The sequence below is a fragment of the Thunnus thynnus genome, chromosome 24 (genome assembly GCF_963924715.1).
Source record: "Thunnus thynnus chromosome 24, fThuThy2.1, whole genome shotgun sequence".
Classification (NCBI taxonomy): Eukaryota; Metazoa; Chordata; class Actinopteri; order Scombriformes; family Scombridae; genus Thunnus; species Thunnus thynnus.
Genome location: NC_089540.1, coordinates 18982013 through 18995863, shown reverse-complemented (window position 1 = coordinate 18995863; position 13851 = coordinate 18982013). Strand labels below are relative to the sequence as shown.

The 13851-nt window shown below is 41.2% G+C and overlaps 2 long non-coding RNA genes across 2 annotated transcripts in view; both read right to left on the bottom strand.

Annotated features, from left to right (window-relative positions):
* Window positions 1–646: 646 nt before the first annotated feature.
* Window positions 647–13851, bottom strand: part of LOC137177117 (uncharacterized) — a 121485-nt gene continuing 108280 nt past the window's right edge. The window contains exon 5 of the long non-coding RNA XR_010925970.1: window positions 647–1365. This is a non-coding gene — a long non-coding RNA (uncharacterized lncRNA). The remainder of the gene's footprint in view (window positions 1366–13851) is intronic.
* On the bottom strand, window positions 4340–11730 carry LOC137177119 (uncharacterized). Its single transcript, XR_010925972.1, has 3 exons — window positions 6633–11730; window positions 6457–6524; window positions 4340–5841 (listed from the first exon to the last, which is right to left on the bottom strand). It is a non-coding gene; the product is annotated as an uncharacterized lncRNA (long non-coding RNA).

Genomic DNA, 13851 nt, shown 5'->3' with positions numbered 1-13851 from the left:
CCCAATCATATTTAAAAGAAAGATGATTGACGTGGCTATCTGGCCAAGCTGACTTCACAACACTTACTCTCATCTCCCTCATGAGAAATCAATGCAGTGCACTTTTCTTTGCTTTTAGCTGGAATGAGAATTCAAATTAGTCTGATATAGTTTGAAAGTTACTGTGTTAAGCTAACTAGCAGACTTGGGTACACCATCCAAATCTGTATTAATCACTGAGTGGATAAGTAGCTCAAAAGTGTAGCATAGCAATGCTAATGCTAACCGTTTCATGTAAGTGAATGGAAGATGTTCAAGCGATTAGCGCCATATTCCAGGAGGTATAGTTCAATAAAAACACAGTCTCAGGTGGTCTAACCTAGTTTGTTAGTTGGTGGATTTTTCAAGCTTTCAATCAAGTAAGGTCCATTTGATAGATCTGATAGTTAATAGCAAAAACGATTAGCTAATACTAACCATTTCGTTTTTGCGGCTGTAAAAACGGTCACACAACCCCGCGAAATGACTGGTTTCACTATCAGAAGTTGATCCATTCAGTCTGATAACATTTGGAAAGTCTAGTCTGATTAAACTATTTTATCCTCATTCACATTTAGCAGAGAGCTAACAGGAAGCTAGCTGCTCGGCTGGCAGAGGTCTCTACACATTCATTATACCGCCAGATTATAAATTCTGTATAATGTGAAATACAGAGAGATTCATCTGGCAGTTATTGGTTTAATCATCATTGTGTGAACTCATTTTGCATGAATGTAACAGATGTTCATTTATATGTAAAAGTCCTGAATTGTAGCTTTAACAGTATCAGATATTTGGTGTTGTTTCTTCTCAGTAAGCATCAAGCAGTTACAGCCAGAGACGCAGCAGCCGGCGGCCTGCGGAGGACTTTAAGTTGAGATCCAGTGAATTATAGAGCGGACTTTGTGGCGATGTCAGGTGACACACACACACACGAGAGCTGTTTTATCATGTTGCTCAGCGTTTGCAGGTTCACCGCAAAAAAAAGAGAAAAAACACAGGAATGTTAATGAACGGAGCCCCCGGGGGCCCACACCGCACGACACACGCTCACCTCAAGTGAACACGCTGTCGGGAAGTCTGGCAGGCCAAAACAGTTATGTGTTTTGACAGCGCGGTGAGCTTCGACCGACACACGAGCGGGACTGAATGTGCTTTTTCTGCTGATTTATGGAGAATGAGTAGCAGATCTAATTTGTTTCAGGGACTGGGAGAGGTTATGAGTCGTCAATCATACATTTACAGTATGTGACAAGGTACAGTACCTGTCGCCCGCAGGGAAACAGGAGCTGCGGTGTCTCCGGACTGTAATTCCCCTCTTCAAATCACATCCTGATCGCACGAAGTCTGCAGACAGAGTTAGAAAGTAAAAACACATATGCAGAAACATCAGGTGAGCTGAAGTCACTGACTACTGGATGAATACATTCAACAAATATAACATAAAAACAATCATTGCAACAACAGAAATGTCTTAATTCATATAAAAATGAAGCTGCTCAGTTGCACCAACATGTATAACTTTGGTTGTGGGATCACAAATAAATAAATAAATTCACGCAGATCTTTCACATAGAGTTAAACTTCAGCTGCTGCATCTTTAGCTTTGTTGGAAAAAGAGACAGTTGTATAAAAACCTCATGTTGCAGCTAAAGTCTTGCACCAAATAATAATAACAATACTGACATCATATCAACAGATTGATTTATTGAACAGGACAGTGTGCAGTATTAAGCATAAATGATGCACTGCACCGGAGTTAGCTTGAAGCTAATTTGCATCCGTAGTCCATTATAATCAAAACATACAACAGCACAACAATACAAATACAAAGCTACACACAACAGCACATCACAATGTCAATTAAAAATGAATAATGTAAACTAGGCTCATATTGTAGCTCAGCGTTGCCAAATGTATGATAATTATCGTATTTGTACGATAAGTTTTCCCCTGTGTACGATGTATGATCGATAATACCAAAAGTCTGATAATGTACGATAATTTGATCGTTTTGTGACACTTCATTTTAATTCATTTCCGGATAAAATATGGATCCTACGTCTGTGTTTACGCCTCTCTTGTCATGTGACATCTCTCCAGCCAATCAGAGTGCCTCCTCCCACACAGCAATGCTTTTTTTAAACAATATAGATTTGTAGGCGGTATCAGGAAGCCGTTCCTCTCAATAAATACATGTTTTTCTGAAAATTACACATTTATGCTATGGTTATGACTCGTGTATGATACTTGGATGGGTCCCAACTGATATTATGATGTAAAAAAAACACAAAATAAGTAATTTTGGGCATAAATTTCACACAAGAATGACACAAAATTGCACTTTTCTGTCTTTTATTTCTGATTAAAGCTGCTCAAGCATCATTTAATGGACTCAGACGCTCATTTCTGACAGATGAAACAAAGCACTCAGTCTCATTAAAAGGTGCTTAAGAAGCAATAAAACACAATGATTCAACCATCTGGTTTAAGTATTTTAATGTAAAGTCAGAGCTGTTTTGTAGGTCAGTGGAACAAACGGTTTCGGGTGCCTGAGTGTTCTTATGGAAAACGTTCGGCTGAGACAAAACAGTCACATTACTGTCAAGTCGAGTGACCTGCCTGCAGCCCGCGTGTTGAATAGATGAGGCCTATCCATCCGCTTCAGGTCGACGTTCCCACGGATTATTGGGAATATCATTGGTATTTTCCATCCGAGGAAGAATCTGGGGGAAAGTTAATGCGCTCTCAGAGGAAACTGTGGGATTTCAAGGCTGCGCACAGGTAGATGATATCAAAAAGTCATTTTCGTACGTCCGAGTACAATTCAAGATATGGAAAAAACAGAGGTAACACTTCATATCCTAAAAGCTGCATGCACTCATGGGAAAAAAACACAAACATTCCTGGAGGTTCATCCTTCACTACCATTAAAATGTGAAGGTTTCTCTCTGTAAAAGGTGCTTCTAGTTCTTCAACTAAAGGTTTAAAGGCAGTTATTATCCCTCATTTACCTCCATAACGCACTCTAACTCTGCCTCAGGTGTCAGAAAACGTCTTTAGAAGGAAACTCAGCTCGTGTGTGTGTGTTGACTCCAGGTGTTTACATCCATAGTTACGTTAGCAGCTGGTGGAACATGCCATAGGCTAACAGACGTAATAGAGATAACACATGACATTATAAAGTGTTCAACAAGAGCTGAGGGCCTGTTGAAGGGCAAACAGATCAGTGTAGAGCCTGAACTGACATGAGTGTGAACTTTCAATACATTACTGGGAGCACAAATTGGTTTTACCTTTTCCTCTTTGTGGGTGTTATTTCTCTTTAACCACACGACACAGTGACATTTGTTTGACCTTTGACTTGACCTTGATGGTGGTTGATGCAGAGGTGGAAAATAGAAATCTACCAGGTTATACTCAAATCCTTTACTGCAGTAAAAGTACCAATACAGCGATGTAAAACTACTCCATTACAAGTAAAAGCACATAAGTATTATGAGCTTGATGTAGTTAAAGTATTGCAGTAAAAGTACATAAGTATTATGAGCTTGATGTAGTTAAAGTATTGCAGTAAAAGTACATAAGTATTATGAGCTTGATGTAGTTAAAGTATTGCAGTAAAAGTAGTGGTTTGGTCCCTCTGACTGATATATTATTATATATGACATCATTAGATTATTAATAGTGAAGCATCAGTGTTAGAGCAGCATGTTACTGTTGTAGCTGCTGGAGGTGGAGCTAGTTTACACTACTTTATATACAGTTAGCTAGTTTAGTCCAGTGGTTCCCAACCTAGGGGTCGGGGCCCCTCCAAAGGGTCAGCAGATAAATCTGAGGGGTGGTGAGATGATTAATGGGAGAGGAAAGAAGAAAAAACAAAGTTCTGATACACAAATCTGTTTTCAGTTTTTGGACTTTTTCTCTAATCTTTGATTTTTGCTGAAATATTGGATCATTTGAACATTTATTGAAATGAAAGCATGTGAGAAGTTTAGAGGGAAAAATCACTATTTGGTGGAGCTGTTAACAACTCATAGACATGTGAAATGTGACCCCGACTACACACTGCTTTTTGTGAGACGTCAAAAGCCAAAAAGGTTGGAAACCACTGGTTTCATCTTTAACAATGTGTTGTATTTTAAAAGCTTGTTATATTATCCATTGTGTCAAATCTTCATCTGAAAAGTAACTAAAGCTGTCAAATAAATGTAGTGGAGTAGAAAGTACAATATTTCCCTCTGAAATGTAGAAAGTAGCATCACATGGAAATACTCAAGTAAAGTACAAGTACCTCAAAACTGTACATAAGTAAAGTACTTGAGTAAATGTACTGAGTTACTGGGTCTTTCAGGCCTGCTGCAGGTCTCAGGTTGGTGTATCAACATGTCTGATCAATATAGAGCTACATCATTATAGAAAAATGTTTTTTCAGGCAGACAGTGTGAACAGTGAAGGAAAACTTGATTTATTGCTGCTTTTTTTCAACCACTTGTGTTGCATCATGCTGCACATTTTGGATTTCTTCCTTCATGCATACAGTTACAATTTACGACAGACGGAAGCATGAAAAGATTGTAGAGTTGAACAGCAAACTTAAAGAAAAAATACAAATTATGATTTGCTTAAAATGTAATATAAAACCCACAGAAGGAATCTGTGCAGCTGACCTTTAGTATATTTAGTTTAACTTGTGTGTAAACGACTGTAGTTTAGTACATTTAAATGGATAAATATTGGTTAAAAGTGGAATAAACGTGTGAACAGTCAAGTGTCTGCACTTTGAATTGAAGTATTAAAGAGGAAATTTGACCAGACGTACTGAAATAAAGACAACAAGACTAAACATCGACATATTCCAGCATCACCGCGACTCCTGCGAGACAAATAAAGTTAACGATATCCTCGTTAAGATGATAAATAACGTCCAACGGTATCTTGTTTGAAATCAGTTCAAACGAGCACATTTGGAACGTGATGAGAGGTGTCAGTGAAGAGGTGCTCTGGGATAAAATCCAAGACGATAAATAAGTGCTGCATTTAAATATACGGTAGATTTTTACCATATTGGGATATTTTTCTACTTTTTCTCTTCTACTTTTTCTTTTTGCTACATTTTCAATTCCTTTCTTGATTATCTTTCCTCATTTTTCCTTTATAAACTGATCCGAAAGCTTAAAAAATCCCCCCCAAAAAACTTTGGCTTGTAATAAAGTCTTTTTCCACTGCAGTGCTGCTTTAGTTCCACTCAAGTATTTGGGTACTTTTCCCACTGCTGGCTGCTTGTAACGTGGGTGATCTTGCATGTTTCTGTACTTCAGCGCTGTGAAAAAACACCCTGTTCAGTCACTAAAACAGAAACAGAAACACATCTGAGTGCCTTTTTTAACATGTCAGACAAGTGGAAACTTTTTTTTTTCTTTCTTTTAAACAACATGAACATCCAGAGAGAGAGAGAGAGAGAGAGAGAGAGAGAGAGAGAGAAAACACGACAGGAGCCCCGGCAACAGATCTGAGAGAGACGCTGTGATAACCGCTGCGGGGGGAGAGGAGGAGAAGAAGAAGAAGAAGAAGAAGAAGACGGATCTCGCTCTGAGGGGCGTTCTCATGAGTTTATGGTGGAGAATGACTGGAATGTTCCACTGCACTTATCAAAATATGCACGATGCATCTCCAGGTTTTCTTTCACCCGAAGCATCAACAGCCACACTTTATCAGTCCGCTGCGGTTTCTCTTCGACACGCTGTAAAAACTGAAGCGAGAGCCTGGAAGCCGACACGTTTTCACCAGCCTCACCTAAGAGTCTTCCGTGCAGGATGTGCTCTGGGGGCAAAAAAAAAAAAAAACAAGACACACCGCTGTCGTAAAAAAAAAAGATGATTGATGGCTTGAAATCTGAACAAATGAGGGTGAAAGACAGTTTTACGCACCGATTCTTCTGCTTTTTAAGAAGTTAATGAACGCTCATAACTCGAAGGAATGATCGTTTTTTTGAGTTCAAAGTTCAAAGTATCTTTATTGTCTAAATTGGTTTGCAGCCAGAATATAAAGACAGCAGTAAAATACTATCTAGCATCTAACAACTGACAGCAGAGACGCTACTTTATTAGGGAGAATACAGTAGAGAGAAGAAGAAATGGGAGGGTGACATGCATCAAAGGTCCCAGACTGGACATCACATTGCCAGACCTGATTCACCAGTTTTGGGACGATGCCTCTAATTTTTGGGTTTGCAGAGCAGGAAAACTCTTTTAATAGCTTCCATGCAAAGTTTTTATTGCCTTTATTGGACTGTCTTGAAAAGTTTAAGGAAGCAGCTGCTCTTTAGCGAAGGTGGGGCAGTTAACCAGACGTACATTTGTCAAACTTATTACTTAGTCTTCTTGTAAAAGTACAAAATAGAGTCTGAAAACACTCCCAAGAAAGCATAAATCTCACCTCTCTGTGGCTTGTCCGAGTCTGTTTTAGAGGGCGGCGGCGTCTTCTTCTCCTCGTTAGAAAACAAACTTAGACAAACAACACAAAAATGAGATTTATATGTTATGAGAAAGGTGTTCAAACAGCTTTTTTTGGGGGGTTTAACAACAGAAAAGACTTCACGTATGGAGACTAACCGGTTGGTTTGGCAGATGTTTGTCTGGTTAACTTCCTGAACTCTGCCGAAAAGAGCAGCTAAGAGCTTTTTTTTTTATGGGATAATGCTGGTCATACTGGGCGGCATCAGAGGAAGCTCCACCAGAGTCTGGTCTGGTTCAGGAGTAGTTTAGCTGATCTTGTTAGCATTTAGCATCGCAGTCATGTACGCGTTATAAGAGTTTTCCCAGTGGTCACTCATGGTAATGCGGCGAAAAAACATTGTCCCCATAGACCACCATTATAACAAGGTCAATTATGACTCTTTCTATTATGAATATTTGATCCATGGAGGTTTTATATTTGCAAAACTTTCCTCGAGCCATGAAACGTGATTAAAAAGTCCATGATGTCATCAAGATGTAAAGTGAATAGGCGCCATTTTCGGTCCGTTATCCAACTCTTCTGATACATCCATGATGGCTGCTAAATACCAGAGCTTATACAGACCGGGGGGGGGTGAAACAGGGCAACGTGGCGTCACGTCATCTGTCACAGTTCCATCACCATTAAAGACTGACATGCTTGAAATGAGCTAGTTCATATAAAGTGTTGTCAGGACACATTTATAAGGGAAAAATGTTTATAGATTTTCCAGTTGGCGGTAACGGTAACTGCGCACACTCTTGGACAGTCTCTCCTCAAAGGCATTCATTCAGTGTCGTACTTAAATTACAAGCGTGGTTGTGTGAAGTATGTAAAAAGAGCGTCAGAGAGAAGTTCAAACCCTCCAATCGCTGCATAAAGTTTTCAGGCACTTGGACTTAATTTCAGTGTCTGAAAGGTGGTTGGAAAGGACGAGGTCAGACACCGCTTTGGCTGAAGTGTACCGACACCTGTAGGTCGACAGGTGTGTAACGTTGAGACCATATTAAACCTACCTATGGTGTGTTTCTGTGTTGTTTTGTGGACAAAGACAAACAGGAGGTTGAAATTTTCATTCCAAAGGAGGGGAAGGTACAACGTGATTCGCAGAAAGCATGGGAAATTAATTAATTACACCTACAGGACATACAAGGCGTCCTAACAAGCAACTAAAATGAAACAGACAACCACAACAAGAGGAAAGGAATGTTTTCAGTCTGCTTTTAAAGAATGTTAATATGATATTCCTGCAGCTCGGAACATAAAACCAAAAGTAGAAATAAAATTTAATGTAATAAAATGTCACTATAATCGAATATAAAAGCAAGTAAAATACAATAACAAGTGTTCAAAACAGAGAAATGTGAGCAAATAACATGATCCGCCTTTTAATAAGGGAGAAGTTCACCACACGGTTGCTTCGACCAGCTTTCAGGTGTTCACTCACAGCCCTCCAGAGATGCTCGGCCGCCTGCCAGAAGTGACGGGTGGAGCAGCAGAGTCTGGCTTGTGGTTTGTTCCTCGGCTTGTTGTTGTTCAGATGCCTCCTGACTCACGCTTCAGGCATTCCACTTCACCCTCAGTGTCTCAGGTCTTTGAGACGCCGGCTCTCCACTGCAACTGCGTCCCCGCCCCCCCCGCCCCCCCCTCCAAAAAAAACACACTTGTGGATCTTAGTGTGTGTGTGTGATGCTTTAGGAAGCAGATCGGAGACGATAAGTGAGTCACAGTCTGAACTTCTCACCTCCAAAAATAGCAAAAAAAAAAAGAAGCCGTGGTCTCCGAGTCACAACAACAACTCCTCCCTGGTTAGTCAAGCCTGCATTGTCGGAGCTCCTCAGTTGACCCTGAATAAAAGTGTTGTAACAGGATTTATCATCAACAATAAAGTTAGCCTTAACGTTTCCAGTAAGGTGGAAGGTTTTCTGGTGATTTTTAAAGTGATTACTTTCCAGAAAAATATGATTTTAAACACAAAAAAACAGATGATTCAACCTTAAATATGTTTTTTTTCCTTGATTTTCTGATGCTTTTCTTTCCTATTCCTTCCCAAAGTTTGTTTTACCAGTTTTAATACATGCAAGTGGTTTTATGGGAGTTTTACAGAGCTGAAGGAGAGTAATTATATGCACATCACACACTGTAGGTGCAAGGCATCAATGAAACGATCAGATCTTCATCAGGTCAGGTGATATTTATACATCCGTGCAAGAAAAACGTTGTTTCTTGGAGTGAATGTGCAGCTTTACAGTGTTGACCTGAAGGTTTTTTTACTGCTGCTGCAGAGGCAGGGAAGGAAAATCTGCCGTATGCATCCATCTGTTTTTTGTTCTGGTGGTTCGAGGAGGATTATTTGTGGACGTTCAGTTGCAGTAACAGTCTGCTCGTCTGTATAGTTTTTGTGTTTTAATCTCACTTATTCTATTTTCTCAGCTGAACCGTAAGATACAGAAACATTTTCATTATGAAATGTAAGAAATGCCTGCAGCTGAAAAAGTTGATCCAGTTATATTGTGGAAGTACACAACATACAGACACACAAGCACACACATGCTCAAAAATCCCAACTTCCTGCAGCTATTTTTTCTGGGAAAGAGTGTAAATTTTCCCAGGAAACACTTGAATCTTTATTCCTGGTTTTTCAGCCCCTGGTTTAACGTCGGGATGCATCTCAGATCTCATCACGGAGATAATTTAATATGCTGGGAAACAAGATTGCTGGCTGTTTTTCAGAGAGAGAGAGAGAGAGAGAGATGAAAAGATGGATGTCAATCTCATCGTCTGTTTGTAAAGTACAGAGCTGGAGTCAGGATGTGGTTAACCCAGAAAACATCCGTCTACTAACACTTCTAAAGCTCACACATCAACACGTCGGATCGCCTTTGTTTAATCTGCGCACAAACACAGAAATGTAAAAATGTTGAATATTTATTGTAGAATCCGATGTTTTTAGGAAATAAGACCCAGAATTTGGCAGAAATTTTGGCAGAAATAGAAATAATCAGTCATTAAAGATCCAAAAGCTTCTGTTTTTCTAAAAGAGGAGACATATTTCATTCCAGTGCTGCTCGTGACATGAAGAGGGCCTGAAAGAAGGAAGTTCAGGAGCCAAACTGAGGCCCAGAAACACAGTTTAGGAAGCTAAATCTTTAGGTAAAGAATAAAGAGATAAAACACAGGAAGTGCCGCTCCGATCAGCTGATCTTCCTCCTTTTGAAGCTCAGATTTTCCATTGAGGAGAAATCGAGCGACGCCGTCCTTTTCGGGGAGTTTAAAAACGTCGCTCGGCAAATGATGTAATTCATCTTGTACTATTTCTGGGGGGGGGGGGCCGGGGAGCTGACGGGGGTGTGGCACATTGTGCTACCCTAAACGCTCCAGATGGTTGGTTAAGCCGGAGCTGCTGCTGGATCACTGCGCCCGACTGACCTGCACAGCCAGCGCGCCCGCCGCCGCCGTTGACGAGCGTCCTCCCGTCATGAATATTCATGAGGAGAAGAAGAAGCTTGCTGTGGAAAGAAAAAAAAAAAAAACCGGGCCCGGCCTCATTAGAATATTCATACCGCCGAGGGTTCATGAGAATGACGTGCCAGCCTTATGACTATTCATGAGATTGTTCTAATCTAAATGGTTAAGAAGGAACCGTTTTTTTTTTTTTTTTTGTGGAAATGTCGCCCCCTCCAATGATCAGCACCTCGAATAATGAGAGCCTCATTCATAAGTGTACAGTGAGCAAGCTGCCATTTTTGTTGCCTGATTAAGCCTGATGCTTATCCCTGTTTCTAGGTCAGGGAGAGGCATACCAAAAGCATTAGAGCATCAAGAATCGGGCTGATGACTTGGTTAAGAAAACATACCGTACACTGGGATGTTATTTAACCGTGACCACCAACTTTGTAAACAACTTCCTGCAAATAAACATCTTTTCAGGTTTTCATACCTTTTAATATTACCACCATTCATTCTGTCTCTCTTCTTTTAAAACATCTTCATTGTTGGAGCTCGAGGAAAGTAGGACAGAGCGAGTTGCAAAAGGCACAATGGGGGACAGTTTGCTTTTCTTGGTAACTCCCAATTAGGCATTGTTCTCACTTGAAATGTTTCTTTTGAATAATTGACAGTAATTTAAAGGAAAAACTTTAAAAAAAGCACATCCATTATCTAAATCAGGCCATGTGTCTCTCCAGGCGTACATCAATATTATTTAAGAGAGCTCTCATTCGAGTGAGGCACCTACAACGTTCCCTCGGAGCTTCGACCGTGTGGCCTCGGCAGATATTGCTGTTGTTTTTCCTCCTCCGGGAGATTCAGAGAGGTTTTTGTGTCCAGGCAGGTTTGGTCTTGTTTCAGGGCTAAGCTCTCTGAATAAAGGGTTAAAGCTTTGTTACAGGAGTGCCGTTTTGGCTGATTTACTTTTTTTTTTTTTTTTCCCCTTTTCTCTCTAAGGGTGCTGGGTCCCTGTGCTGCTGCCGAGTCTCTCTAGGGCACATACTTGTGGGGCACGTATATTCTCTCTCATTAGTTCTGCAGATTTGGGGCCCTCAGGGTACTCCTGTGCACATGTGTTGGGAGTGTGGTTCCCACTGTGCTGTGCAGCTCTGATTGAGTCTCTGATTGCCTTGACATTAAGGGGGCTGCAATTCTTGTGTCATGCCCGGCCTGATGAATTGGCGGTGCAGGAAGGGGAGGCGGGGGTCGGCGCACACTGAGCTGTTGTTGTCGCCCCTGAGGTTTTGCGGATCGCCGGCTCGGGACTGGAGGACTGATGGAATTTGGCTCCAGCACCTGACGGTTGAAGGCAACCAAGTCCTGATCGGCGCTAACTAGCTCGGCGCTACGGCTGGGTGGGGTCGGACGCAAGACGCCATGTCGGCACCAGAGTCGGTGAAACGCCTGGAATCTCTTTTTGTTTCTCTTGAGGCCAGATCAGTTGGTTTTAGCTGTTATCTCAGTGTGTCAGGTACATTTTAATCTGTGTAACTGCAATATTTGAACATTAATTAGACTCTTAAAGCTTTTGTGCTGCTGACATCTTTGAATTTTAATTTTCTGGCTCTATGGATGTCATCGCTTCTGTCGGTCCAGACTGAAATATCTCAACAGCTACTGGATGGATCGCCATAAAATTTGGTACAAATATTCACGGTGCTCAGAGGATTAAGTCTAATTACTTTATTGATCTTCTCACTTTTCCTTTAGCGCCACCATGATGTTGATATTTGTGGTTCAAAGTGTTTGTCCGAAACTTTGGTTGTTCTACCCCACAGTTTGTTTTTCTTTACAACTTTAACTTCAGTCACACAAGTAGATCTGATAAAGGATTCAAGAGGAGTCAGATAATATAAACGGATTTGATAAAATGCTGTTGAACCTCAGGCTTATTGGCTTAATTTGTCCTCATCATCTGATGAGCAGATGTGGGAAACAGCAGTGATAATAAAAATGTACTCTCCGCATCAACTACTGTCAGACTTCTTTCATTTTACCGTCCAGATCATCATATTTTCTGCTCTTTCAAAGAGCAAACCGAGGAAGCTCATCCAGGTTTCTGAAACCAGGATATGATGTTTCAGCCCCAAATTGGACGATTCTCCAAAACCCCAGATGACATTCAGCAACGACACTTTTCCCACAACGTCCACACATGGTAAATCCAGTATAGATAAAAACTAAGGCAACAAAAACATCACCAGACTTCCATCGTCATTACATAAAGGACTCATTACTTCTTCTTGCATCGGCGCTGAACTTTGACACTGGATCTACAAAACATCCAGGATTCTCCAAGAACTCAACCATAACAGACTAACGTCCATCTAAATGCACTCGGCGACCTCCAAACTCAAACCGAGGTGAATCTTTTCGCCCACCCACCGCTGCGCTCGGTGTCAAACCGCCGCTTGTTTCTCGTCAGGTCTCCCCCATGTTAACCTGTCAAACTAATGAAACATAACTCTGCTGCTGCTTTCGTGCACAGAGTGTACTTTCTACATTTTTAATCACCCGGTTTGCTCACTTCCTGAAACCAGCCGGTGAAGAAGTAGCTTTCAGTGTTGCAGCCTCTGCTTTGTTTTTCTGCCCTGACACCTGGTTTGGATTCAGGGGGGTGGGGGGGTGGGGGGGTGTGTTGGTTTTCTTTCTGTTCATTAGCAACACAATGACTGGCAGTCCACGTGCGTCTCAGCCCACCTCGCCTACCTCACATCATGGGTCAGCAACGAGCTGGCCCCGCTATTTTTAAGGTCAAGGCCTCCCAGTCGGCTAATCTCCTGGTATGAGTGACTTCATCAGTTAAGAAGGCGCTCGCCAAAAGATTGTACAACACATATAATTAAGAGGCTTAGATTGAATTTGTGCAGCGGTACAAAACGCCATTATCGTCTTAGCATGGATTTGGTGTTGAATTATTTTGCTTATAGCCACACACTTAGAAGATTATTTGCTGAATAGCTGTGGGACAGTGAGGTGGACGTTTAAGCTCGCCTCAGAGCTCTGAACTGTAAGAACAAGAGCTGAAAGATTAATGAGCCCAGTTGTTTTTCCAGGAATCACAAGAGTCATGATGTTCAAACACACACACACACACACAAGAAAAAAAAAGAAAGCAGAAGGCTGCTGGTTGACTGAATTTTACCAAAAAAAAAAATCACATTATCATCCTTTTACAAGAGGTGTAGATGTGAAGGAGATTTGTTCCCTGCAGCAGCTGAATGTCACATATTTCAAGAGGAATGCTTTTAGTGTAACCTTGCTGATGTGGCAGCGTTCAAGATCTTACTCAGCCTCTTAAACCCCTGCTGACCTCATCAGAACTCATGCAACCGTGCAACCGAGTGTCCGACATGTCGGGCAAAATTTAGCCTCTCTGACGCTAGCTTCCCCCCGGACGTCTCACATAAAGCTATGAGTTGTTAACAGCTCCACCAAACAGTGATTTTACCCTCTAAACTTCTCACATGGTTTCATTTTAATGAATGTTCAAATGATCCAAAAATCAAAGATTAGAGAAAAAGTCCAAAAACTGAAAACAGATTTGTGTATCAGAACTTTGTTTTTTCTTCTTTCCTCTCCCATTAATCATCTCACAACCCCTCAGATTTATCTGCTGACCCTTTGGAGGGGCCCGACCCCTAGGTTGGGAACCACTGACTGTATATAAAGTATATACATAACTACAACAACTGGTGTATTTTTACATTGTTGGTACTTTTCCTGCAGTAAAGGATCTGAGTTCTTCTTCCACCGCTGATGAAATGCTGCAGTCTGCACAAATGAAGACATGACAGTTTTATGATTACTGGTTACAGTATGGAGTCTGGTTTAGAGCATAGGCTA